Consider the following 26,044-nt stretch of genomic DNA (forward strand, 5'->3'; position numbering starts at 1 on the left):
AAATGGAAAAAATGATGTTGGCCTGACCAAAAATGACAAATATTGTACTAGGAGCTAGAGCTTGAATTTGACAGGAAAAAATCCCACCATAGGGCATTTTGCCCTTTTTTTACGTTTAAAAGTTTTACATAATTATTTCTTGCCATGTGTGTTGAATATTACGAAACATATTTTTTGATGGTTTATTATTTTCCAAAAACATTATTAATACTCCATGTCAATTTGTGTCCCATCAAGGTTAGGGCTTGTCATAATGTCACATGTGGAAACTATTCTACATGGTAGTTTTCTCACTAAAAATGACAAAATACGTGACGGGAAGCTCTTGGTGATAGGTAAATCATCACTTGATTAGTCATGTACTTCTTTCTTATTGCAAGCTAGCTGGACGATTGTGTCGAAGGATCTGTCACATTAATTTATGCACAAAGCATGGAGTAGGCAGAAATTAATGATACCTCTCCTCACACCTCTCTCATCTACTGACTCACATCCTTTGTGAGCCACAAATTAGCAGTGCCTATGTCTGTCTAAACGTCCCTAACCTCATATATATATATATATATATATATATATATATATATATATATATATATATATATATATATATATATATATATATATATATATATATATTCTCGAGTTCCATGTCAGTGCAAAGTAATTGATTGCCTCTGTAATTCAATCAAAGGGGAGATTTAGTCTATTGGTTATTTTGGTAAGGTTTTCTTACTGGTTTTTGTTGGGTCATATTATTTTTCATGACATAATTAATTTTTATTTCATTGTGGAAATTGTACAAGTGGCTTCTTGGGGACTTATTCTACATTGGATTTAAACAGTAAGAGGTTTTTCAGATTCTTTTTATGTCTTCAATGATTTTCGCATAACCCATTTTTTTTTGCCTCTATGATAGGTCTGGGATTTCTGATGAAAGTTTGATATGTGAATTTGAAATATGCCTTTTTGTTGATGCGTTTTCATTATTGGTAACATTTTTGTGTCAAAGGTGAATTTATTTATTGATTCAATGTTTTTCCTTTCTTCTTTCCCTAAACATGGAAGACCTGGTTTTTGATTCATCGAATCGAATCCTTGTTTTCTTTATTGAGCAATATTTTTTCATTTCAATGTTTTCATTTGTTTGCAAGGTATTTCTTTTAGTACTTTTTTAATTTCATTCTTTCTTTCCTTTCGATTTTTAGGATTTTCCACCATCATTTTATGATTTGGTTTTTATGGATGTGATATAGTTCTTTTAAATCAATAGATGGGTTAGATTTTATTATTAGCGAGCATTTCGTTTTTTAGGTGATCTATGGTTTGATCTAGCTAGGGATTTTGGATGCCTTTTATTCTTTTTTGTTTTATTTTATTTAAAGCTAGAATTATTTTGTTAAATTGTGTTGTTGTACATATAATGTGAGTTTGTGGGGACTTTGTTCCTAGTGTTAGCTACATTTTTATTGCTTTCATGGTTTCTCAAGGTTTCTTTTATCTACTACTAAGGCATACCATTTATGTTTCAGTCCTTGTGGCATATATGTTGTGTTGTGAAGAAACATGTTAAAACTTAAAATATCTCAATATTGACGTCCTCATGATGCGCTATGGTACTTAGTCTAAAATAGCGGTAAAAAAATATACCATGCAGGACTCCAAAAACGCTCCAATGCAAACCTGCGAAAACACAAAAATGTTGATCTTATTCGACAACACAAGAACGTTGATCTTATCCATGCAGAGAAGGGATAACGTTTTAAAATGTCTCAATATTGATCTCCTCATGATAATAGGTATTGATACTTAGCCGAAAACATCAATAATAAAATCTACCACGCATGGCTCCAATTTTTTTCTATATTATCATTGTTATTTTAATGCCATACTCTCAATAATTTTGGCTTGTTCATAATGTGGCTTGTTTTTTTTGTTTCAGAAAGTCGAGATGTTGTAATGGAGAAAAATAGTGGGACAAAGAAGTCTAATAGTAATTATCCCCAATACGAAACTCTATTGGGCTATAAGATTGAACATGTTCAACTTCACAATGGCATCAAAAATTTTCGTAGTGTTACGTACTCTAACATAAACTTTCTTTTCTCTAATAGGATTTACTCAGGTGGAGGTTATTATTTTAGTTTTCTATTCAGTATATAAGGCCAAAATCTAGCTTGATTGAAATAGATGAAATTCTATCTGGGCTAGCTATAATTATAGATTGAAACTGTTGGAATGTAATTTCAACTGTAGCAACAGTTGAAAAGAAATCGCACTTTCACATGCAAACAATCCCAGTAGTCCATCTGTCTTTATTCCAACGGGTATTATTTGTTTCGGCTTATTCACGCCACCACCATAAGTGTCTTTTCGCCCTTTACCTGTTTGTATTCCCAAAGGAGGAGGAAGATCAGATCTGGGCTCTGCACAATAACTGCTCACCTACAGCATTAAAGAAGAAGCATGGCCGAGAAGGAAAGTACCAGCCTCGAGCCAGCCACAGCATTTATCAGTCTTGGGTTTCAGCACAACCGACTCAAAAAATACAGCAAAAGATCAGATTTGTTCATTATGTGCAGCAGAGACTCTGTCAGAGAGTTGAGGCAGTTGATGGATAAGTTATGACCGCTTCCTGCACTATATATGTGTAGACACAACAGTGTAGAAAACATAGAGATAGAGAGCAAAGGGGAGCACGCAGCAGCGTGAAGTTTTGCAGGGCAATACGCTGCAGCGCGTATGTGCTAAATGAATGCAGACACAGATTGAAGTGCCTCTGAAGAAGGCATGTTGGTGAATCCCTCTGTTAGAAGGAGGATGCTATTTGTGTGGAACTGAAGCGTTCCTGATGTAATCCCTCTGTCAAGAGGAAGATGCTTTTCAGCATAGTTTGGTGAATCCCTCTGTCAAGAGGAAGATGCTCTTAAGCATAGATCGGTGAATCCCTCTGTTGAGAGGAAGATGCTCTTTAGCATAAATTGGTGAATCCCTCTATTAAGAGGAAGATGTTTTGTAAAAGAAGTTGAGAAATCTCTCTATGTGAGAGGAAGACAAATTTTTGTCAGTTGATTTACTTTTTATAAATAGAAGTTCCTTTTTGTGCGTTGCTGTTACACCGTAAGTCAAAAAATACTTGACGTCAAAAATCTTCGTTGTTGTTACACCGTAACTCAAAAAATACTTGACGTCAAAAGGTTACGTTGCTGCAACACCAAAAATTTACGTTGCTGCAACACCAGTTACAGCAACTGAAAAACAACTGCGTTGCTGCAACACCAGTTACAACAAAGCGATTTTTTCTGTTTTCGCTATATTAAGGCAGAGTATTATTTTGATCAGTTTTTGATCCTGAGGAAACGTAAAGTATTATTTTATGCTCTGTTCTTGTGTTTTTGAATTATCAGAAATCCAAAAAACAGAGTATTACTCTCTGTTCATATTTTTTTTGTTTCAGAATTTATCAGAAAATTCCCAACAGTGGAAACAGAGGATTTTTCCACTGTATTTTGTTTGGAATAACCAGAAATTCTCGACATGGTATCAGAGCTAGTCCAGGCTCTTTGAAGACGTCAAAGAAGCTGAAGGAAGGTTTCTTGCTGAAGCAGCTTCTCCAGCAGAGTGAAGACTCAGACAAGAAAAATCCAAGGTATTTCTCAAGCTAGTTTTCTGTGTTACTATTGAAGATATTGAAGACAGTCAGTTATTTTAATACACAGTCAAGTATTTTTGAAGAGTGCAAGAATGGCCAGCACCAGCACTAGCATGGGTATTTTTAATACTCAACTCCCACTACTTAATGGGAAAAATTATCACTATTGGGAAATAGTTATAAGAGCTTTGCCTTTCTCAGAAGATTTATGGGAATTTGCTGAAGATGGTTTTGAAAAACCAGCAAATGAAGATGAGGCAGAAAATGAGCTGTTGAAGAACTATAAGAAGTAGGATGCTTTGGCCCTCTACTTCTTGTATCGAGCAGTGAATGAAAGTGTTTTTCCAAGGATAGAAGTAGCTAAGACATCCAGAGAAGCATGGGATATTCTCAAAACTGCCTATCAGGGCATGCAGAAAGTGAAGGTAACAAAACCTCAATTCATTAAGGAGAAAGCTTGTGATGAAAGCTTAGAGAAAACAGTGAATGATAAAATCTGTTTGTCTTGTGATGAAGGTGATGAGGAGATGACTGAAGTTCATCCCAAAAAAGCGGCACCAACACAAGGGCATCAAGTCGCACCCTTGAGCAGAAATGAATGTGCTTCTCCAAGCACACCACAAGAAGCAACAAATGAAGGTACAAATTCTTTGTTTGCTTTATCTAGTCATGTTGATGACCCTGTTTATTTAGAAGATGGAGTTGAAGACAAGAAATGGATAGAACCCATGAATGGGAGAAAGGAATTGAAGTTCCTTGAAGATCTGTTTAAAGAATATGCAGTTTGATGTGTAACTCTTGCCAAGATCGCTGAGATGGGCTTCACTGCCAAAACCATTGTCAATATGATAGAGGAAGAGATTGAAGATTTGATAATGACCTTGCAAGAACTCTATCATATGAATCTTCCTATAGGGGAGATATATGGAATTAAATCTATCATAAGAGCAGAGAAGGAGCAGGTCACTGATATTCTGACCAAACCATTGGATCAGAAAAATTTTGAATTTTTGATGAAGTGTCTGGGTATGACTGATAACCCAGCAGTTGAAATTAAAGGGGAGTGTTGGAATGTAATTTCAACTGCAGCAACAGTTGAAAAGAAATCACACTTTCACCTGCAAACAATCCGAGCAGTCCATCTATCTTTATTCCAACGGGTATTATTTGTTTCGGCTTATTCACGCCACCGCCATAAGTGTCTTTTCGCCCTTTACCTGTTTGTATTCCCAAAGGAGGAGGAAGATCAGATCTGGGCTTTGCGCAATAACTGCTCACCTACAACATTAAAGAAGAAGCATGGCCGAGAAGGAAAGTACCAGCCTCGAGCCAGCCACAACATTTATCAGTCTTGGGTTTCAGCACAACCGACTCAAAAAATACAGCAAACGATCAAATTTGTTCATTATGTGCAGCAGAGACTCTGTCAGAGAGTTGAGGCGGTTGATGGATAAGTTATGACCGCTTCCTGCACTATATATGTGTAGACACAACAGTGTAGAAAACAGAGAGATAGAGAGCAAAGGGGAGCATGCAGCAACGTGAAGTTTTGTAGGGAAATACACTGCAGCGCGTATGTGCTAAATGAATGCAGACATAGATTGAAGTGCCTCTGAAGAAGGCATGTTGGTGAATCCCTCTGTTAGAAGGAGGATGCTATTTGTGTGGAACTGAAGCGTTCCTGATGTAATCCCTCTGTCAAGAGGAAGATGCTTTTCAGCATAGTTTGGTGAATCCCTCTGTCAAGAGGAAGATGCTCTTAAGCATAGATCGGTGAATCCCTTTGTTGAGAGGAAGATGCTCTTTTAGCATAAATTAGTGAATCCCTCTGTTAAGAGGAAGATGTTTTGTAACAGCAGTTGAGAAATCTCTCTGTGTGAGAGGAAGACAAATTTGTATCAGTTGATTTACTTTTTATAAATAGAAGTTCCTTTTTGTGCGTTGCTGTTGCACCGTAAGTCAAAAAATACTTGACGTCAAAAATCTCTGTTGTTGGTACACCGCAACTCAAAAAATACTTGACGTAAAGGTTACGTTGCTACAACACCAAAAATTTACGTTGCTGCAACACCAGTTACAGCAAAGCGATTTTTTCTGTTTTCTCTATATTAAGGCAGAGTATTATTTTGATCAGTTTTTGATCCTAAGGCAAAGTAGAGTATTATTTTATGCTCTGTTCTTGTGTTTTTAAATTATCAGAAATCCCGAAAACAGAGTATTACTCTCTGTTCATATTTTTTTTGTTTCAGAATTTATCAGAAAATTCCCAACAGTGGAAACAGAATATTTTTCCACTGTATTTTGTTTGGAATAACCATAAATTCCCGACAGAAACGTGGTCGACGAAATTAAACAATTTTGTGGAATCTAAAGAGCAACATTGATAAATTTTAGCCACTATGAAGTCAAACCTCTTCAATCTTGGGGACCGATTCTGCATCAGATTTAAACAGTAAGAGCTTTTTTTTGTGGCAAAAAGCCCATCAACTACTTTATATCACTGAACAGTCTGTTTCAGTAAAGGTAAACGAAATTTGGTTATAAAGGCCTGGCCACTAGGCTTACAGTGTCCTCTGCGAGGGTGACAAGTTTTTTTCTCCAAAACTTACTGGTTGATTTATTAACTACTTGAACTAGTTCCCTCGTTAGATGGTTTTTTGGTAGTTTCCTTGAATATGGTTTTTTCTTATCACGGGTAAATGCAGTATATGTTGTTATTGTTTTGGTATCAGGTGTCTCAAATGGACATATAACTGTACCCGCTTGTGATAAAATGTTGCATCGATACATGGGAAAAGACAAAACAATAGCACAGAAGCTGCGTGGCCATGGTAGTGTCACTCTACACTGAACTGTAATTGCGACTCTTGAGATTTTCTGGTTTTCTTTACAATCTTCAAGTTCCAGGATTCAAACTGCGTGACAGAAAATTTGTTTGTGGACTGTGATGTCATGGACCAAGATGAGTCCTGCCATGGGTATACACAAAAAGGTATGTCCCCATTATTAACAGAAAGCCAAAGCCATAGAAATAGATACATGTTATATGTGTTTACGGGGTCAATTCCTAGCCTGTTTTTTGCTGGATAACTAAAATGTTGCATCTTTCATTGGGTTAATTCATCAACTTCCTGTTAGTGTATGAGATTCTTATCGTTCGTAAGATGCTTGCACTATAAATTTCATGCTGGGTAGATTATCTTCTTAATACACATCATAATCTTACAAGTTTGTTTTGGAATAGCATTGTTTATATGCCCGTGAATATAGTGAAGTTTCTTGGCTTTAGGGGCTTACATTAATTCTCCATTTGATATGCCACGGGGAACACAAAAATTAGAGGACAGCTTATCGGGTTTCTTAGCATTCTGACTATCGATTAATCATTTCAACTGACATCTCCCATCGGGGCACAAGCTCTCCAATTTCATAATCATCTCTAGTCCTTGTAAACAATGTAGGTTTCGGCTATGTAATGTATGGTTAGTCTGTAACTATTGTTATTGCTGCCATCCGAACATCGAATGCTGATATACATAGCTCCAGTAGCATAAAACCTAGGTATATGCAGACTGTCATTGACATTCCTTCTCTCTCGATGCCAGTATACATTGGTCTACTCTTTCGTAACTTTCTCAGTGTCATAGAAGCCCGCCATAGCTTGCCACCCTTGTTTGGCCAGTATGTCTCTCGCCTCTTTCGAGCATCGGTTTCAGATTTTCCCGGGCAGTTTCAAATTTTGCGGCAGGGAATGTGGGATTCTATCCACATCTAACAGCGCATATCATTTAATTCACTCACTCTATACGCATCATCCACACTCTTCTTAAGCAACCTATTTATTCCCCATCAGGCCATAGTCGCAGTAACATTCTTTTTGTCATTTTTATAATAAAAAAATTCCTATTTAGGGTTATCAAATGGCGACGTGCGGACACAATATACCTTTTAACTTTGAACTTGTCCCCTCCTCGATTTCATGTTTTTTTTTTGGAATTAGCAATCCCAATAGGGATGGGAGTTGTCTATAATGCGACTTTTTGGAGATTCCGGTGACGGAATCCGACGGAAGAAATTGAGGTTAAATCTTGATTTGTTGTAGTTAAAATCGTCTTTTAACTGCATATTTGGATTCAGCACCCTTGAAAACCCCTGGAACGCTTTGATTGTGCAGAAACTAGCTATCAAACTTGCGATTCCAATAAATTGCTGCCGGATTTTGACCAGAAAAACCCACCGGAAAGGCTCCCAAAAAGTTGCATTATAGACAACTGCATAGGGATGTATAGCTAACCACGTCAGACTCTCATCTTTCCCCATAATGGCAGACCAAAACTCCTTAATTAAGTTGTTAGTACCCGCTATCTTATACACATATCATACCCGGAATTATTATCTCATCGCGGATTATCTCTTTGACGTCTCTGCCACCTCTACACTCATTTGTCCCACTGTAGAGGCCGAATCTCATCGAATTGATGTTGATATCCATGTTAGCCAAAGCAACCCACGCTCACTTGATGCATGTCACACTATCTTAGGAGACATAAATGTGCCAGATGTAGCAGAGAGACCTCCTGATTCTTTGGCTAGTGAACTTACATAACAACATCGTCGTTCTAAACATCAGTCCATTAAAACCACTCCTCCTCCTCGAGTGTTGGCCTTGGATAATGATACCCTATTGAATCACATTACTAGTCTACAAAAACACGCCTTAGTAGGTAGATGGTATTTTTCAGAGATGGAAGACTTTGAAACACGTAAATGGATTGAAAATAAATGGAAATCGATATTAGGGTACATGCTTACGATTCTTAGGCTTCTGAAGGGATGGTACAAATTTCACTTCCTTAGTCAAGAAGATTTGGAGAAAATTATAGCTATTCCATGGATTCATGGAAAAAGTTTTCTTACCCTCCATAAGTGGTACATTGGGTACAATCCCCTTTGTAATACTTGCTCGAACAAGTTGATATGGGTAAAATTACCAGGACTCCCTTTGGTATTATGGACAAAACAGGCTCTTAGAGACATTGGAAATGCCATCAGAGAGTTTATCTATGTGGACCCACGTTGTCTAGGTGCACAGGACAAAAGGGTAGCCTGGATCCTCATTGAAAAGGATTTTAGAGGGGGATTCCTTGATCACATTGAACTACATTGGGGTGACACTTTACTCCAGCAAATATTGGATTATTGGGGGGTTCCGTTCAGATGCTCTTTAGGTCATAGAACTAGACACATGCGTGAAAAATTCCCCTTCCGTCCAGGGGGACGTTTCCATGACAAAAGATGTTATAAAGGAGCCTCGGGGTGTCTTTTAAATACGGGTCGTCAGTGTCTAAAAGGCAAAGAGAACATGACACATAAGCATCCTCTTCAGCAATCAGGTATTCACTCTCACCAGAATTCCCACCTTCCAAATGATTTTGGATCAATTGTCTCTTCACACATTACCATTCCTTCATCATTGATAAATTCGGCCAAATCAGACTTTCCTTCTTTTGTTACCCCACTAACTTTTATGTCTCATCCACCTCCTGAGCCTGTAACCTTCCAAGACGTTCCTATCCCCTTTACATCTCCTCATCCTTACCCGAATGATCCATCCATCTCACAAATTGCATAGGTTTCACTTCCGGCTCTGCCCCACTGAAAATCAAAAGAAAAAGGCCCTTGCCTCAATATTACCGCACCAAATTCTCCCACTACTTCAACGACAAATTTGGTCGGAAGTGATTTATACCTCCTCCTACAAAGGGATACCCTTGATCTTAATACTCTCACTATCCACAAACTGGCAGGCAGCTCATCCCCCCATATCAACCCAACCTTGGTGGGAAACATTACAGTGTGCAGGAAGAAAAATCATGGTAGTTGCCACTTTCGGGGACGATTCAATAAAAATCATTTTTCTTCTCCTATGGATAGGTTTCTTGTTGACATTCCCATTGCTGACATCTCCCCCTCATGGGCCCTTAGAGCATGGATGCCTAAGAAATACCTATCATGATGTGCATCATCTCCCTTAATATTCGAGGTCTTGAGACTGCCCCTAAATAATTAGCCCTCAAAAACATGTTGTTATCTCTTCTTCCGCTCATCATCCTCATTCAAGAGATGATGCACAATGTTCCTGACACTATACAATATTTCTGGAAAATGTTTCCAACCTGGCATATATCTGCAACTGCAGCTATGGGTCTCTCGGGTGGTCTGGTGGCCATATGGGACCCGCGATGGATTAACATTAAAGCCTTTGTATGCTTCACTGGTATACTTCTGGAAGGTAGTATTCATGGCCTATTGGGTCATGTTCATATCTTAAACATATATGCCCCATACAGATATAGAGGGAACTTCTGGGACCGATTCATATCATCTGGTTTGATGGACCTGAGGACTCTCATTATAGTAGGAGATCTAAATTGTACTATCAGCCTTGATGAAATTTGGGGTTGATTCAGGAAAGTTGACCCTCTAGCAGGGAAAATCCAAAATACCATTATCATGAACAATTTCATTGATGGTTTTCCCTCCAAAATTTCCCTGACATGGGACAATGGACACTCTCGCTCTGCCTGTGTGGCCAAAAGGCTGGATGAGAAATCGCTGGATGGTTTGGGTGATTTCTGAGTTGACACCATCAACAACTATATATCAGATTATAGACCCATCACTCTGCAATGGAGGAAAAGGGAACCTCGCTCGGGTTTCCCCTTCAAATTCAATAGAACAATTTTAGAGGACCATGACTTTAATAAGCTGGTGCATGACTCTTAGGGAAGTATTAATGTCACATGATCCTCTCGTATGCTCTATGTCTTAGGGAAACTAGATTCCCTCCGTGGATCTGTAAAGTTGTGGCAGAAGAAGGAAATTAGAGAGAGCAGAAAAGAGCTTGTGAAAATTCAAGAACAACTGGACTCTCTATAGGCTTCCATGTCCTCTCATTTCCTCCTTGATCACATCCAAGCCAACATTCAAGAATTGAAACACAACAAGATGAAAATTCTAATGATGGAAGAATCCACATGGAGACTAAAGAGGAGGGCTCTCTTCTTAAAAGAAGGGGACCGAAATACAAAATTTCTTCACAAGTATGAAAATTTCCACCGAAATATAAATTCCATATGGCAAATTGCTAACTTAGATGGAAAAATATCCCAGACAAAAGAAGAAATAAGTGATGCTACTGTAAACTACTTTCAAAATGCTTACAGAAGCAATGAAAATTCTTCCATGGAAGATATGATTTGGGGAGTTGAACCATATCCTATCATGTTTCATTTGGAGAAAAATGAGGATTTTTTAAAGGAAGTTTCTCAGGAAAAGCTCCTGGGGGTTATAAAGTACTTTAAGAGTGATAAAAGTTCCAGTCCTAATGGATGGACTATTGAACTGTTCTCTCATTTCTTTGAAATTATCAAGTTGGATCTATTGGGTATGATCGAGGAATCCAGAAATATGGGCTACAATCATCGAAAGATAACCTCCACATACACACTCTCATTCTGAAAAACAAAATGGCTGAGAGCTTCTTAGACTTCCAGCCTATTTCTCTGCGCAATGTCATCTATAAAATCATATCAAAGACTATTACAGGATGGTGGTGTAGGACTCTCTGTCCTTTCATATCTACAACATGGTTTCCTTCTGGGTAGAATCATCCATAGTGTTGTGGAAAATGCATAGGAAAGCATGCACTCCAGCCACACAAAAAACATGGGCGCGACTATTCTTCAGGTAGATCTCTGTAAAGCATATGACTATTTGGATTGGGGTTTTCTTAGAATAATTCTCAGCAGGATTGGTATACAACCTAGATATATTAACTGGATCATGGCTTGTGTTAACATAAGTTATGTTATCATAATCAATGGACTCCCAACAAGATTCTTCTGGTCTGGTAGAGGTCTTGGTCAGGGATGCTCGTTATCTCCTTTATTATTCATCATGGTAATGGACTGTCTAAGTCTACATATAAAAAAAGCGGTTCTAGAGGGCCATTTCAAATCACTGAAGCTAGGAAACAACATCAATATCTCACATAACCTCTTTGTTGATGACATCCTCATAATGGGTATGCTCTGTCGTTTCTTTTGGTATTAGCTTTTTCATTTTTCCAGTAGATTTGCAAATGCTTCGGGACTGTGCATGAATTCTAATAAATCAGTTCTTTATTATACTCAATCTGATATGGTAACTATTACATATATAAAAGACTTATTTGGAATTGAGGCTAAACCCATGCAAAATAGATTGAAGTATCTTGGGTATACACTAAAACCATCATGTTATAGAATTTTCAATTGGAAATGGCTTACTGAAAAGTTCTACAAAAGAATTTCTGGATGGGAATTTAGATTTCTATCCATAGGGGGTAGGGCCATCCTGAAACAAGTTGTTCTAACACAGTTGGGTATCTATTGGGCACATATTTTTCACATACCTACCTTCATCATCAGTGACATAAACCGTCTTATGGCAAATTTCATCTGGGTGTGCACACACAATAGAAGAAAATTCCATCTGACCAAGCTATTAAAAATAATTGTTCCAAAGGACAGGGGTGTATGGGGAATTTTAGATCTTCATCGTTTTGGTGAGGCATTACTTCTCAAATCATTCTGGAGGGGTTTATTTGGAGCAAGTATATGGAGTAAGATCTACAACACAAATATCTAAAAAGTAAAGACTTCATTTTTTGGTACCTTTTTGGTTCAATTGGTATAAAACATGGTTCAACAATCTGGTCAAGTTTCCTAGAAATTGAGAAATACTTCATTCAACACTTGGCATGGAAATTCCAAACTAGAAATAAAATTCTTATTGGCATTGATCCAATTTTGGGTGCTGAATCAAACTTCTCCATTTTTGACAATATCACTCAGCACCTCAACGACCATGGTTTCTTTTTCTGGGGCCAAGTCATAAATGGCTGGCAGGGTACTCTCCCCATGTGGAAATGTGCCTTTGAACTGGGGTTAGCAGGCCACTTGGAAGACGAATGAAACCAGTAGGCATTTGCGGATTAGGGACACGGGATAAAATCATATGGTCGGGAAAAATGTTATCAGATAACATAATTGTAGCATATTCCTATCAAGCATTATCAAACAAGGTTGTTAGGAAAGGGGAGAACCATACCCTTTATGCCTTCTGGAAAATAAAAGCTCCAATCAAAATTATTATCTTCATTTGGCTTGTTTATCATAACAGGAACCTTGTTTGGGAAAACTTGCAAAAAAAGAATTGAAATGGACCTGGTATATGCTACATATGCAAAAATCACTCAAAAGACAATGACCACATCTTTTTACACTGCCTCCTAACTACTCAGGTTTGGAAAAATATTTATTCCTTATTTGGCTTCCCATATATTCAACACACTTGCATTAGAGATTCATTTAAATGGTGGAGCACGTAAAAGTTTGCGTGGCGTATTATTCCTCTTTTCCTTTTTTGGGGCAATCTAGAAGTGGAGGAATAAATGAATCTTCTTGAATTGTAGGGAGGATTTCTCTATAATAATTGAAATACAGGAGCATATAGGGGTCAAGATGATGGAGGAAAAACAGGCACAATCTCCAAAGAACCTAGGCAGGAAAAGAGGAAGAAAAAGACAGAATGAGTTGCTGAATGAATGTGGGAAACTATTGATTAACTCAGGCAGGATAAAACATCTCATCAGTTATTCCTTTACAAACCTTTATTAATGAAGCTCACAACCTGGAATATTAGAGGCATAGGAAATAGAAGGAAACAAAGAAATCTCAGTAATAGAATAAAAGAAGAGAAACCAGATATGGTTTTTATCTAGGAGACAAAATGTTCAATGGATAAGATTAGAGAAATTCATACTAAATGGCTAGTCAAGTATGAGTATCTAGAGGTTAAAGCAAAAAACTTAGCGGGGGGGATTCTCACGTTGTGGGATCCTCAGAAATTTGGAATCCTGGATGCTGAGGCATCTGGGAGCTATCTTCTTTGGTATGTCAACCTTTAGGGGATAAGGAGATATACATGATCACGAATGTCTATGGACCTCAAAATAAAGGAGATAAACTCAAGCTTATCACCTCCCTTGAGGAACTAAGAGCAAGACACCCTAATATGCCCTGGATCATTACAGGAGATTTCAATATGATAAGGTCTCTTACAGAGAAAAAAGAGAGTATCAGATATCTAAGCAGAGACTCCATGGCCTTCTAGAACTTCATAATGAACATGGGGTTAGTTTACACTAAAACAACAAATGGGACCTTCACCTGGAACAACAAGAGGGGAGGGGCCTCACAAGTTGCCTCTAAACTAGATAGATTTATATTTCAGAGGACCTCTTTCTCTCATGCCCTGTCATGACAGCTTCTATTTTTCCCTTTAGAGGATTGGACCATTGCCCTATACAGTTTGAAGCCACTTTTATGGGTACACCAAGAAACAGACCTTTCAGGTCTGAAAATGCCTGGCTCTCTCAACCTGAATTCACCAGTAATATTGACAAATGGCAGAGAGAGGATAAAAATATTCAGGGGCACTAGAATGTTCCTCCTCCAACAGAAACTTAAACATATCAAATCTAGGCTTAAATATTGGAACCAAAAGAAATTTGGAAATATCTTCAAAGCCAAAAGAGAAACTGAGCAGAAACTCGAGGAGATCAATCAGATTAGCATCACAAAGGGCTTTATCGAGGAGCGGAAAAAGCTAGCTGATTCTTTGTAGAAAGAATGAGAAGATAGGTGCTTACAAGAGGAGATTTTATGGAGACAGAAATAAAGGATACAATGGATTAGAGAGGGAGAAAGAAACATGAAGTTCTTTCACAAATCCACCATGGATCATAGGGCACACAACAGAATCACAAAGCTCAAAGATTCTCAAGGGAGGGAACTCATCTCTCACAAAGACATGGAAGTGTATTGGTACAACATTTCCTCAGTATAACAGAGGAGCCTCTGGAGGATAGATCTGGGTTCGTCAACCATTTCACTCATTATATCCCTCTAACGGTTACTAGAGAGGACAACCACAACCTTAACAATCCAGTGTTGGAAGAGGAGGTCAATGAAGTGATCAATGAAATGAAAAATGGAAAAGCTCTAGGCCTAGATGGATTCAATGTAGACTTCTTCAGAGCCTGCTGGAAAACAATCAAATAGGATATCCTTGAGGTGGTGGAAGACTCAAGAAGATCCAAAAAGGTTCTAAAGGCTTTTAATGCTTCCTTCATAGCTTTGATCCCAAAATAGGAAAAAGCCATGACTCTGGATGGTTTCAGACCCATAGCTTTATGCAATGTGGTGTATAAAATTATTTCCAAGGTGATCACCAATATAATCAAGCCCATCTTACCTGCTCTCATCTCAGAGGAGAAAACGTGTTATGTGGAATGAAGACAAATCCTCAATAACATCATCCAAGCACATGAGGTGGTACACTCTCTAAAAAGCAACAAGTAAGCCAGTATGATCATTCAGTTGCACCTAGAAAAAGCTTATGATAACCTAAGTTGATCTTATATAAGGGCAGTTCTAAGACCTTATGGCCTTGACCAAAACTGAATAAGTTTGGTTATGGCACTAGTTATCATGACTAGTTTTTCCATCCTGCTTAGTGGCGCTCCTTCAAGACTCTTCACACCCTCGAGAGGTCTCAAACAAGGGGATCTGCTCTCACCCTTCCTCTTTGTTCTAATGATGGAAGGGCTAGGCAGAGCAATTAAAATGGAAAATGCTGAAGGAAGAATCTAGGGTATCAAAGTCACCTTGGATGGAGCAACAAAAACTCATCAATAATTTGTGGATGACATAATACTGCAGGGCATACCCATAGTCAGGGAAGCCAGAATTATCAAACATGTTTTGAATGACTTTGCTATGGAAGTTAGCACAGAGGTAAACCTCAACAAATCTAAAGTTCTTTTCTTTAACAGTGACATTGCTATTCAGAGAAACATCACCAGAATTCTTGGGTTTTAAAGGGACCAACTACCTTCCATGTATATGGGCATACCTCTCACAGATAAACCTCTAAGCAAGGAAGTGTGGGAGCCAATAATAAATAAACTTTAGGAAAAGGTTAGAAAATGGACATGCAGGTCTTTAAATTTGGTGGGGTGCCTTGTGCTCACTCAGGCTATCCTGCAGGTAATTCCCATGTTCATGCTCACAACTCTTCCTACTCCTAAAGGAATTAAGCAACAGATCAGGAGAATACAAAGGGATTTTCTATGGGGCATAGGAGAAGATGAAAATAAATGGTCTTTAGTAGCCTAGGAAAAGATCTACAAACCCAAGAGCAATGGGGGCTTGGGGCTTCATGATCATGAAGCCCTCAACAGAGTTTCAGGAGCTAAAATTTGGTGGAGGTGAATCAAGGAATTGAAAACTCCCTGGGCTAAGCTTTGGAAACAAAAGTATGCCAAGAATTGGTAGGAGAAGGATCACATTGGAATGTCAGGGCATATTAAGGGCACCCACATTTGGAAACTTGCCTAGAAAAATAAAGGCATTGTTTAGGAACATAGCTTCTGGGAGATTCGAGCTGGGAACCTAGCATGATTTTGGGAGGATAACTAGCAATAGGAACCTAACTTGTACAAGGAGGAATTAGTAGTTCTAAAAATTGACACACACAACAAAGGTATGCTTATGGTAAATGACTTCTGGGACCAGGGAAGGAACAATAGAAAATGGAGGATTTGGAAGGATCTAGGCCACAATGAGGAGAGCCCCCTGAAGGCCCAGGCAGACTCTCTTGCTCAGGATGTAGAGCATAGGAGGATTTTGCTATCCTCCTTTCCTGATCAACTAAGATGGGGAAGAACACCGAAGGAAACTTTAAGCTCAAAGAAGCCAAACAGATAGTAACAAGATTTAACTACCTAAACCCTATTCAAGTTTGGAAGAATCTTTGGCAAAGCCCCCACTAGATGAAAATAAAGTTATTTATCTAGCTAGTTCATCAAAGGAAAATTTTGGATAACTTCCTAAAAAAGGCTTCATTGGACCTTCCAAATGTTATCTTTATGGTGCACAAGAGGAGACGATGGAACACCTTCTCAACCTCTCCCCTTTCACCTCTACCATGTGGGAATGGGTGGCCTCAATCTTTAGGCACACTGATAGGGATAGGCTTAGCATCTCCAACACTTTGAAGAATTGGAGGAAAAAATTCTTAGGGAATGAAATCATTAACAAAGCCTGGACTCTGGTTCCAGGATTTGGCACCTGGAATGTCTGGAAAGAACACAATAATCAGATCTTCAAGAACAAAGTAAACAAGCCCCAACATATAATTGAACAAATTTTAATGCAGCTCAAAGACACAGTCAACAACTTACTAAGGAAACTTTCTAAGGACCCTCCCCTGCCCCAAGATGGATGTATTCTACTGCATTTAGGTCTGCAATCTATAGGCCCACAGGGCATATCAAAGGTGTGCACCAAACAAGTGCAGATATCAACATTTGGAAACCTCCTCCACATGGCTTCTTAAAGGTCAACCTAGATGGAGCTTCTAAGGGAAATCTAGGGTCAGGAAGATTTGGGGGTGTTATGAGAGATGAACAGGGTCAAATAAAGGAGATCTTTCATGGCCACTTGGGGAAGGCCATTAATAACATGGCGGAACTCATGGCCTTAGATTAATGCTTGGAAATATTGGTGGATTCAAATTCACACATTGTCATCATTGAAGCAGATTCACAATTGATTATTAGAGCGGCCAAGAAAATTTGCAATGGTACTTCACCGGATAAAGTGTCAAAACACTGGAGGCTATCACAAGTCTTTCATTGTATCTACACTCACTTGCAAACCCTAAGAACTGTAAACTTAGTCCATGTGAAAAGAAAATCTAACATGTTAGCTAATCATTTGGCGAATGAAGGAGTGATTAATAAGGAAAGGGACACTTGGCATGTTTGGGAGTTGTTACCACCAGGCAAACTGTTAGAGGATTGTCGCTGTCAGGCTGCCAAAGATAGGGATCAATGGATTGACAGAATGGATCGAGGAGGCTCAGGAGATAGGCGGGAGGATAGGGAGGCCTAAACTATTTTTTGGTTGTGTAGTAGCAGTCCATAGATTGTATTGGAATGCGGACCGATTCTACAAATTTTGTAGGTTTGATCGACCATCGATCACTGTAAGGATCAATGGTGATCCTTTGAATAACGAAATTTTTTTATATATGAGAAAATGGAGTATGGAAAAGAAAATGGGGTTTATGTGTAAATCCATTGTTAAGAAGAGGATCAATGGCTCAGACAGAAAGGAACAAGAACCGTTTGATGGGATAGATCGACAGTCTTCGCATGGCGTAAGCACGCGAAAGTTAATTCACGAGGGAAGTGGTTTCTCAAACCATAAGTGGTATTTTGGGTAGGGTCTAAGTGGTAACCAGTTTATCAAGGAAGGCCTCCGATTCCACTCATCATGCAACACGTAGCAGCGAGGAGGAGAGAGGAAACCACTTTTTCGAGTGGTTAATTCTTCTGCTACTTGTCCGCCCAAAATCTTTGTGGACTATTGGATCCACAAAGTGAAGATCAATGGTGGAGGTTAAGTTGTGCAAGTTGTCTAACTATAAATTGGAGGAAGGAGAGGGAGTTGGATTGTGTTTCGCTGATTTGTGATTAGGTGATTAGGCAATAGCTGTTGGATCGATGAAAGAGCTGGAAAGTAGGGATCAGGCCGATTGGTGATCGGTGTTCGGGGAGTGTAGTGGGAAGGCGATGGACAGGAAGTGTAGTCCTGCCAATCTTTATGGTTGTGGATGTAATATGTTTGAAGTCTGACCTTAAGTGTTGTGGGTCGGGTTTCTGTGTATTTCCTATGTAATCCATTTTTTCTGACAGTGTGAACGGTTTCTAGTTTTAAGGGCTTAGAGCCATTAAAGCTTCCAATAGGTTTTGTGGGCCATAACCCACAAGCCTCTGGATCAAGTTTTGGTAAACGAAAGGGTTTTTTCATTTACCCTATAACATATGTAATGGACTAGTTCGTTTAATAGAAGGCTCCATTCTTACTTGAACAAAAAAGATTTATTATATTTACATTTTTGCTTTGACTATCTATTAGTTTGTTTTGACAAAACAATTATGCTGTTTATTCATATTTTAATATTTGGAATTCAAGGTTTATTATTATTTAAATTTATTTATTTGTAAGGCAATTGGTCGAGGTCTTCTTATGGGATGTTTAGTAACTTCTATTTCTATTGGTTACTAATTTTTTGTTTTTTGTTTTATTTTATTTCTTTTTTCTATTATTTCCATTTTCATTACTTTTAATTTTTTCTCTAGGTTTTCAAGTTAAGATGACTTATGATTATATTAAAAACATATTTTAATAATTTTAATTATAAATAATTATATATTAATAAAAGGTATTAAAAACACACACATATTAAAGTGCATATATGTAATTTAAGATGACTTATGATTATATTAAAAATATATTTTAATAATTTTAATTATAAAAAATTATATATATTAATAAAAAATAGGAAAAACACACACATATTGAAGTGCATATATGTTAGTATAAATAATATTAGTTAATCATATTTTTTAATTTTTGGTGATGAATTTCAACAATACAATATCTTATTAGTTGTTTTATTTTTGTAATGAAATTTTATGTCTTTATTTTTTTTAATTTAGTTAAGCTTTATTTAAGCTAAGGTACTAGCTATGATGTAACCTTGGTTAAAACTTGTAATTTTATATAGAAAAATTGGGCAATATTACATACATTTATATATAATATAAGAAATTTATAGGTAGCCATATATTAATGGTAAATTCTGTATAAATGTATAAATATATTTATATCATTATTATACTTATTAGTTATTGAAATTACACAACTGATAACAAGTTATATTTATTATTATTTATTTATTTTCGAAGCTTAATTTAATCTATATGGTAAACACAATTTCATTTTGTATATATACAACCAATTGTATATTCAATAGGATGTGCTAGTTCCATTCAGTGGCTAAAGAGAGCTGAGAGTTGACCAACAAATAAACAAATGTATATCATTTGACCATGAAGGTGTGCAATAGTCTAGGCAATAGATGGATAAAGTTACCCAGAGTCTATCAAAAGAGAAAAAAATTGAAAGGCTCCAAAAGGAGTACCATAATATGTATGACAATATTATATATGAAAATAAATAGTTGCTAGAAACTCAACTAAAAATGAGAATGATTTTCATCTGTATAAGGTCTATGATAAAATCTGAAGTGTTCATCGTTTATGACTTCCTCAATGTGCCATATCCCCTAATCCAACTAAAGACCTTCCTTAGAAAGCCTATTTGATTCTTGTTTCAGTCCTTGTGGATGTGAAAGCAATAAAATGAAACATAAATCCTCCAGATTGTAACATAGTCTCATTTAGATACAATGCAAAACAAGTTAAGCAACTTTCATCCATGGAGGTGCATCCTAATCTATTAAGAGATCCTCCCCATAAATGACTCCTATTAAATTTGACTATTCATTATATATTTTCTAACTTCTTCAACAAAAAATAAACTAATACTAAACTGTTATACACCATTTGTAATTAAAAATTGTGAAAAAAATTTCCAAATCATAACCATATATATGTATTTTTTAATTCATATTTATTTTGTAAGGTGATTGGTTGAGGTCTTATTATGGGATGTTTAGTAACTTCTATTTCTATTAGTTACTAATTTTTTGTTTTTTTTTTTATTTCCTTTTTATTTAATTTAATTTTTTTCCTTTTTTCTATTGTTTCCATTTTCATGACTTTTAGTTTTTTCTCTATGTTTTCAATTTAAGATGACTTAGGATTATATTAAAAACATATTTTAATAATTTTTATTACAAAAAATTATATATATTAATAAAAAATATAAGAGACACTCCATATTAAAGTGCATATATGTTAATATAAATAATATTAGTTAATCATATTTCTTAATTTTTGGTGATGACTTTTAACAATACAATATTTTATTAGTTGTTTTGTTTTTGTAATGAAATTTTATGTCTTTATTGTTTTTTAAATTTAATTAAGCTTTATTTAAGTTAAGCGGCAGGTACTAGCTACTAGCTACTATGTAGCCCTTGTTTGTTGATGTTATGGTTTCCAATGCTTAATTGTTCATCATACAATAATTGTTTTTGACACATTAAATTTATGTATTCCATCATATCATGTATCTTCCTAGAGTATTATTTCACAACATTAAATTTATCATGTAACTCATGTTTAGATAAATATTGTATTGCAATATTGATGTATGCACCATTTTATGTTAGCACAAATGCAAGTTCATTATTTAAAGAATTAATTATCAGGATCATGTGTTTGATTATTGTTAATGAATCTCTTATCAATATTATAAACAAAATTTTAGAATTGTATAATTTTTTTGAATATTTAAATTAATATAAATAATTAATTTAAATTTCTACATATTTAAAATAAAAATAAAAATAATAAAATTTAAAATTTAATGATAATGATGATGATGATGATTAACATCCACTAAGACTAATAGGGTCATTCTCAGATCGACATAGTTTTGATGACCTAAAAAGTCAAGAAGGTTGGTATTGTTCCCAAGATTTTGAAAATTAGAATAGATATGAGTAAAATTTGGAAAATCCAAGAGAAAGTTATTTTCATATTCAACCCTCTTAGTATCACAAAGATGACATATTCTTTCATCCCAAGGTGTTTTGGGAATTCAGCAACACCTGATTTCACTATGAAGGTCATGAGGATTACTTCTTATCTTGGAAATATTCATTTTCTTCTTAGTATTGGTCAAGTCAAAAAGATAATTCTAGTTATCAAGATTGGGGTTGATCACCTCCTTATATTACGTTAGCTACATTTTTCCCTCTAACTCCTTATCATCCCACAACTTATGCTTAAATTTGGAAATAATGATATTTTTAATTTTATCCTTATTCTCCAAGATTATATCCTCCTCTATTGCCCAATGGTCTAGCAAGGACTAAGCATCCTTATGCCAACCTCGCTTGAGTGGGAGGTGGGGTTTTGGATAGAGCTAGAAGCAATTTAGGAGAACCTCTTGGATTGCATGTTGTATAGCTTCTTCTTATACATGAGATACCTAACCATAGTCATTATTTTTATGCAGTAGAGGATAACCTCAATCAAAAGTATGGGGTAAGGATGATTTTCTTTAATCTTGAGGTTGGAGGTTATAAATTGCTTTTGGATCAGCTCAATCTTCCTCCACGGTTCTCTAGATATACTATAACCCCAAATCTCACATCCATATAAAACAACATGGGTGGCGAGAGTCTCAAAGGGGAACTTTCTTTTAGTCCATACCCAAAGATATTTCAACTTATAATTGTTTTCAAACCCATAAGAAGCTTGCTAGCCCCTAATTATTCTTTTCTCAATGCTATAATTCTAGTTGAGCTAATGATGAATGTCGATTCCCATATAATTATATGAAGAAAATTTCTCCAAGTAGTTATTATCATAAATGAAATTATCATAGTTGATATTTTTGGATTTAACTGTCATGACCTTAGCCTTGTTGGTATTAACAATCATACCCATCTTGGAGTAGTAATCTTGGAGGATTGTAAGCTACTTGTCGAGATTATCATGGCTCCTAGATAGAAGAATGGTATCATCAACATAAAGGAGAAGAGTAATGACCATACCAGTGAATCTGGGGCCATCACATCCTGTATCTTCCAAACACTCTTCTAGCTTATCAATCTAAATGTCAAAAATGGTATGGGATAGGGGACACCCTTGCTTAACTCCAATATTACATTTAATTTCTTTTGACCAATCCTCGGTGGTCCTAAGCTTGACAATCACATTTTCGTATAGCCTAGTCACAACAAACCTCAACTTGAGAGGATCCATTATCTCTTCTAGCCTCTTCCATAGCTTATCCCGAAGAACTTTGTTGGAATCATTTCTAAAGTCAACAAAACAATAGAAGAGATTAGTTGTATTATTGTAACATTCTTTTGCAATTATTCGAAGAGTAACAAGAGGGTCTATAGTTGAGTGATGTCTCCTAAATTCATATTTCCCTTTAGCTCTTTTACCATGGATTTCAAGCCAAAGGCTAATCTTGTTTCCTATTATGAGTCCATATACTTTTGGCTAAAATGTGGCTAATCATAATGGTCATGTAGTTAGAGGGAATGTTTTTATCTCCATTTTTAAAGATAGACACAATAAGGCTTTGTGTCCAATACTTAGGGAAGCCTTGTTTTATGGCCAAATTGAGGAGTTTGTGTATATGAGGTATGAGGAAAAACCTTCACATTTTGATAATTTTAGCTTTCTAGCCTTCAATATCTCTTCTTTCTCATTAACGAGTTGTTTAATCCCAATCTTCGAGTCTTCCAAAGAAAATATATTCTCCTTTGTAGGAGTGTTTAGGATGGTACCCAAGGTGTTAGGGGAAAAATAAAGATTCTTAATATAGATATCCAAGTTCTTTAAGGGGATCAAATTATTTTGTTTCCTTTTATTAACAAGAATATTCCTCCAAAACTTTCTAGGCTCAACTTTAGAAAGGTGAAGAAGAGGCTCTTGTCTCCTATTTATATATGATTTTTTCTTCCTTTTGATAAGAGCTTCCTACATATTTATATTTTCAAGTTTTATGGTTTCATTAGGCGTATATCTAGCCACTTTTCTAGTAATTTTACAAGCATCATGATACCAAGGATTGGAAGTTCTATTATTCTTTTTCTAAGACACCTTAGTAGAGAACTTGTTAATAGTAGTGCAAAAGGTTGTAGTAAAATTGTGGTAAATGTGATCAATGTTATCATTATAGGTTAATAAATATAAATCTCTTTTTACTTTTGCCAAAATGAATGTGCCTTTGACTCTTATTATTATGAGAAAATGGTACACTCATATGTACGTAGTAGAAGACACTTAGATTGAGTGACATATACAAAGGTTACATTTTTAGCCAGAAACATTATGAAAGGAAAAAAAATTAAAAGATTTCCTAAGTTTGACTTAAAAAATCAACCCTCTCATATGCTACAAATATGAAAATTAACTACATCGCGACTTTTCCTTCGATAGTCGTGAGAGTCGCTAGAAGCCCAGTCAACACCTTGACACACAAAATTGCTTGAAAAGCATTTTATCTCTTGACATGATGGGCCGACCATTCGAGCCTTAAGCCCCAAGAAGCCTTAATGGTAAGAGGATGGTAGCACTCATCTCATTTATGGGCCAAAGGAGGGAAGGAGTGTTCAAATTTTCTATAGGTACAAGTGTATGGAGAGTCAAAAAACAGGAAATTGTGCATTGTTATGTTGCCAAAATTGCTCCAAAGCAATATAACATACCTAGATTGTGAGGATAATTCAAACATTATATAGAGTTTTCTATGATTCTTTGAGAGACAAAGAGCTTGAAAAAGATATTGAGGAGGGGAAATCCATGTTGAGAGTTATTCAAAACCATTACTCAAACAACACGTTTCATTTGTCTTTGAAATTTTATTTGCAACTCTTCCACCAATAGAAATCAATAAAGATGATCCTTTTCTTACCCCTTTATTGATTTTTTTTCCTTTAAAATATTGTTTTGTGTTATTTAGTTTAGTTTTGTTCATGCATTGATTCCATTCTATTCAATGCTTTTTTAGCCCATATTTGATCACATCACTCATTTGTTTGTATTCTCCTTGTAGGAAGTAGCCCGTTTCAAGGAAGGTGTTTTTGGGACTCATAGGCAACCAAAAACACCATACAATTTTCACAATTCTCTTACATGTAGCTGGTTTGGAAGTCGATGTTTAAAGTTAATGTTAGAAGTTTGTGCTTAGAATCAGGCTCATGGCAATTTAGGAGGTCAAAACTTAGAATACAGTTGAGAACATGGGTATCAGATATCACATAATCTATAACACTACCTCCACACTCATGAATGCAAGTCATTTGGTCAGAGGTTTGCTACCTATTTATAATATTACAAATTATCAAGTCTTGGAAACTACAAAGTTTAATTAGCTAGGTACCAAATAAGTTCTCGGTTATTTATTTTGAATCTACTACATAAGTCAAATTCCTCATCTAGCCAGAGGGAATTAGGGTGAGAGTTATTATTTAGGAGAGTATCTTCGTAAGTAGTTGTTCTAGCATTAAAGTCCTCTAGCAAGAGGATATTACCTTCATTCCTTTGGCTGTGAATATTCTATTCTAAGGCGTTGAAGACGAAAATTTTATCCATGTTGTTTTTCTTATAAGAGCTAGAGTTGATATGATAAAAAGAGTTTAAAAGATAAATCCTATTGGTGGTAGAGTTAGAAAATTTGATCCAAATATATCGATTGAGAGGATCGATCTTATAAGTTTAATGTGAGAATAAATTTTATTTTTTATATAACAAGTTATTCCTCCAAAACCTTTACAAAAGGATTTGTTGTTCCAGGTCGACCAAAGAATGAGTCCATCAATGTGGGGGAACTTAGATTCATCATGCTCCTAAGTTTCAATTAAGAAAATAAGATCAATATCACTCGAGATCTAATTTGACATAAGACCTTTATGCCATGGAAAATCATGACAGTTCTAGAAGAGGATTTAGAGTATTCCCAATTACTATTTATCACTCTTATTTTGGTCTATGTCTCTAATAATGGCTTTCCTATTTCTAATGATTTCCCATTTTACTTTTTTTCTTGCCTCCTTTACCTTTTGAACCTCTTTCCTAAGTTCAACTCTGTCTTTTGGAATGAGATCCTCATTTATAAAGATTCCTGACTCTTTTAGGCATCGAGATTCACTAAGTATATCAAATTTATGGTCATTACAAGTTAGCTTAACACAGATCAGTCTATGTTTATGCTCAAGTATCTTTCCCACTCTTTTTACTTCAGTTAAATAAGTTGCTTGAATTTGTGACTTAGTTTTCAGTTGTTCTTTTATTATTTCTAATGTGTCATTTTCATTCTACTCTTTTGTACCAAAGATTATAAGGTATAGGGCTCTTTTATGGCTCTCAAGGTCTATTTTAATACAACTTGAGTGGGCCTAATGGTTACGAGCATGTGTTTCCTCCTAAGAGGTCACAGGTTCAAAACCAAAGGGGGGTAGAGTATGTATGCCTTTGTAGACTTAGCAGTCAAATTGCTGCGCGGAGGTGGGTCCCTTGTCCCACAAACAAGGGGGTCTCATTCACTAATTTGGTGTCTGGCTTGGCTGTGACCTTAAAAATGGATATTATTATAATTAGTTTGTTCATTTCTTCATTTATGGGTTTGATATCTAGTTTATTCTTTGTGTCGCTTAGGGTTGAATTATTATTTAGTTTTTCTTTTAATTATTTAATCTCATCTCTCAAAATGCCATTTTCTTCAA

This window comes from Pinus tabuliformis, chromosome Q (genome assembly GCF_031772625.1).
Source record: "Pinus tabuliformis cultivar Carrire ecotype Pingquan chromosome Q, CPIR1, whole genome shotgun sequence".
NCBI lineage: Eukaryota > Viridiplantae > Streptophyta > Pinopsida > Pinales > Pinaceae > Pinus > Pinus tabuliformis.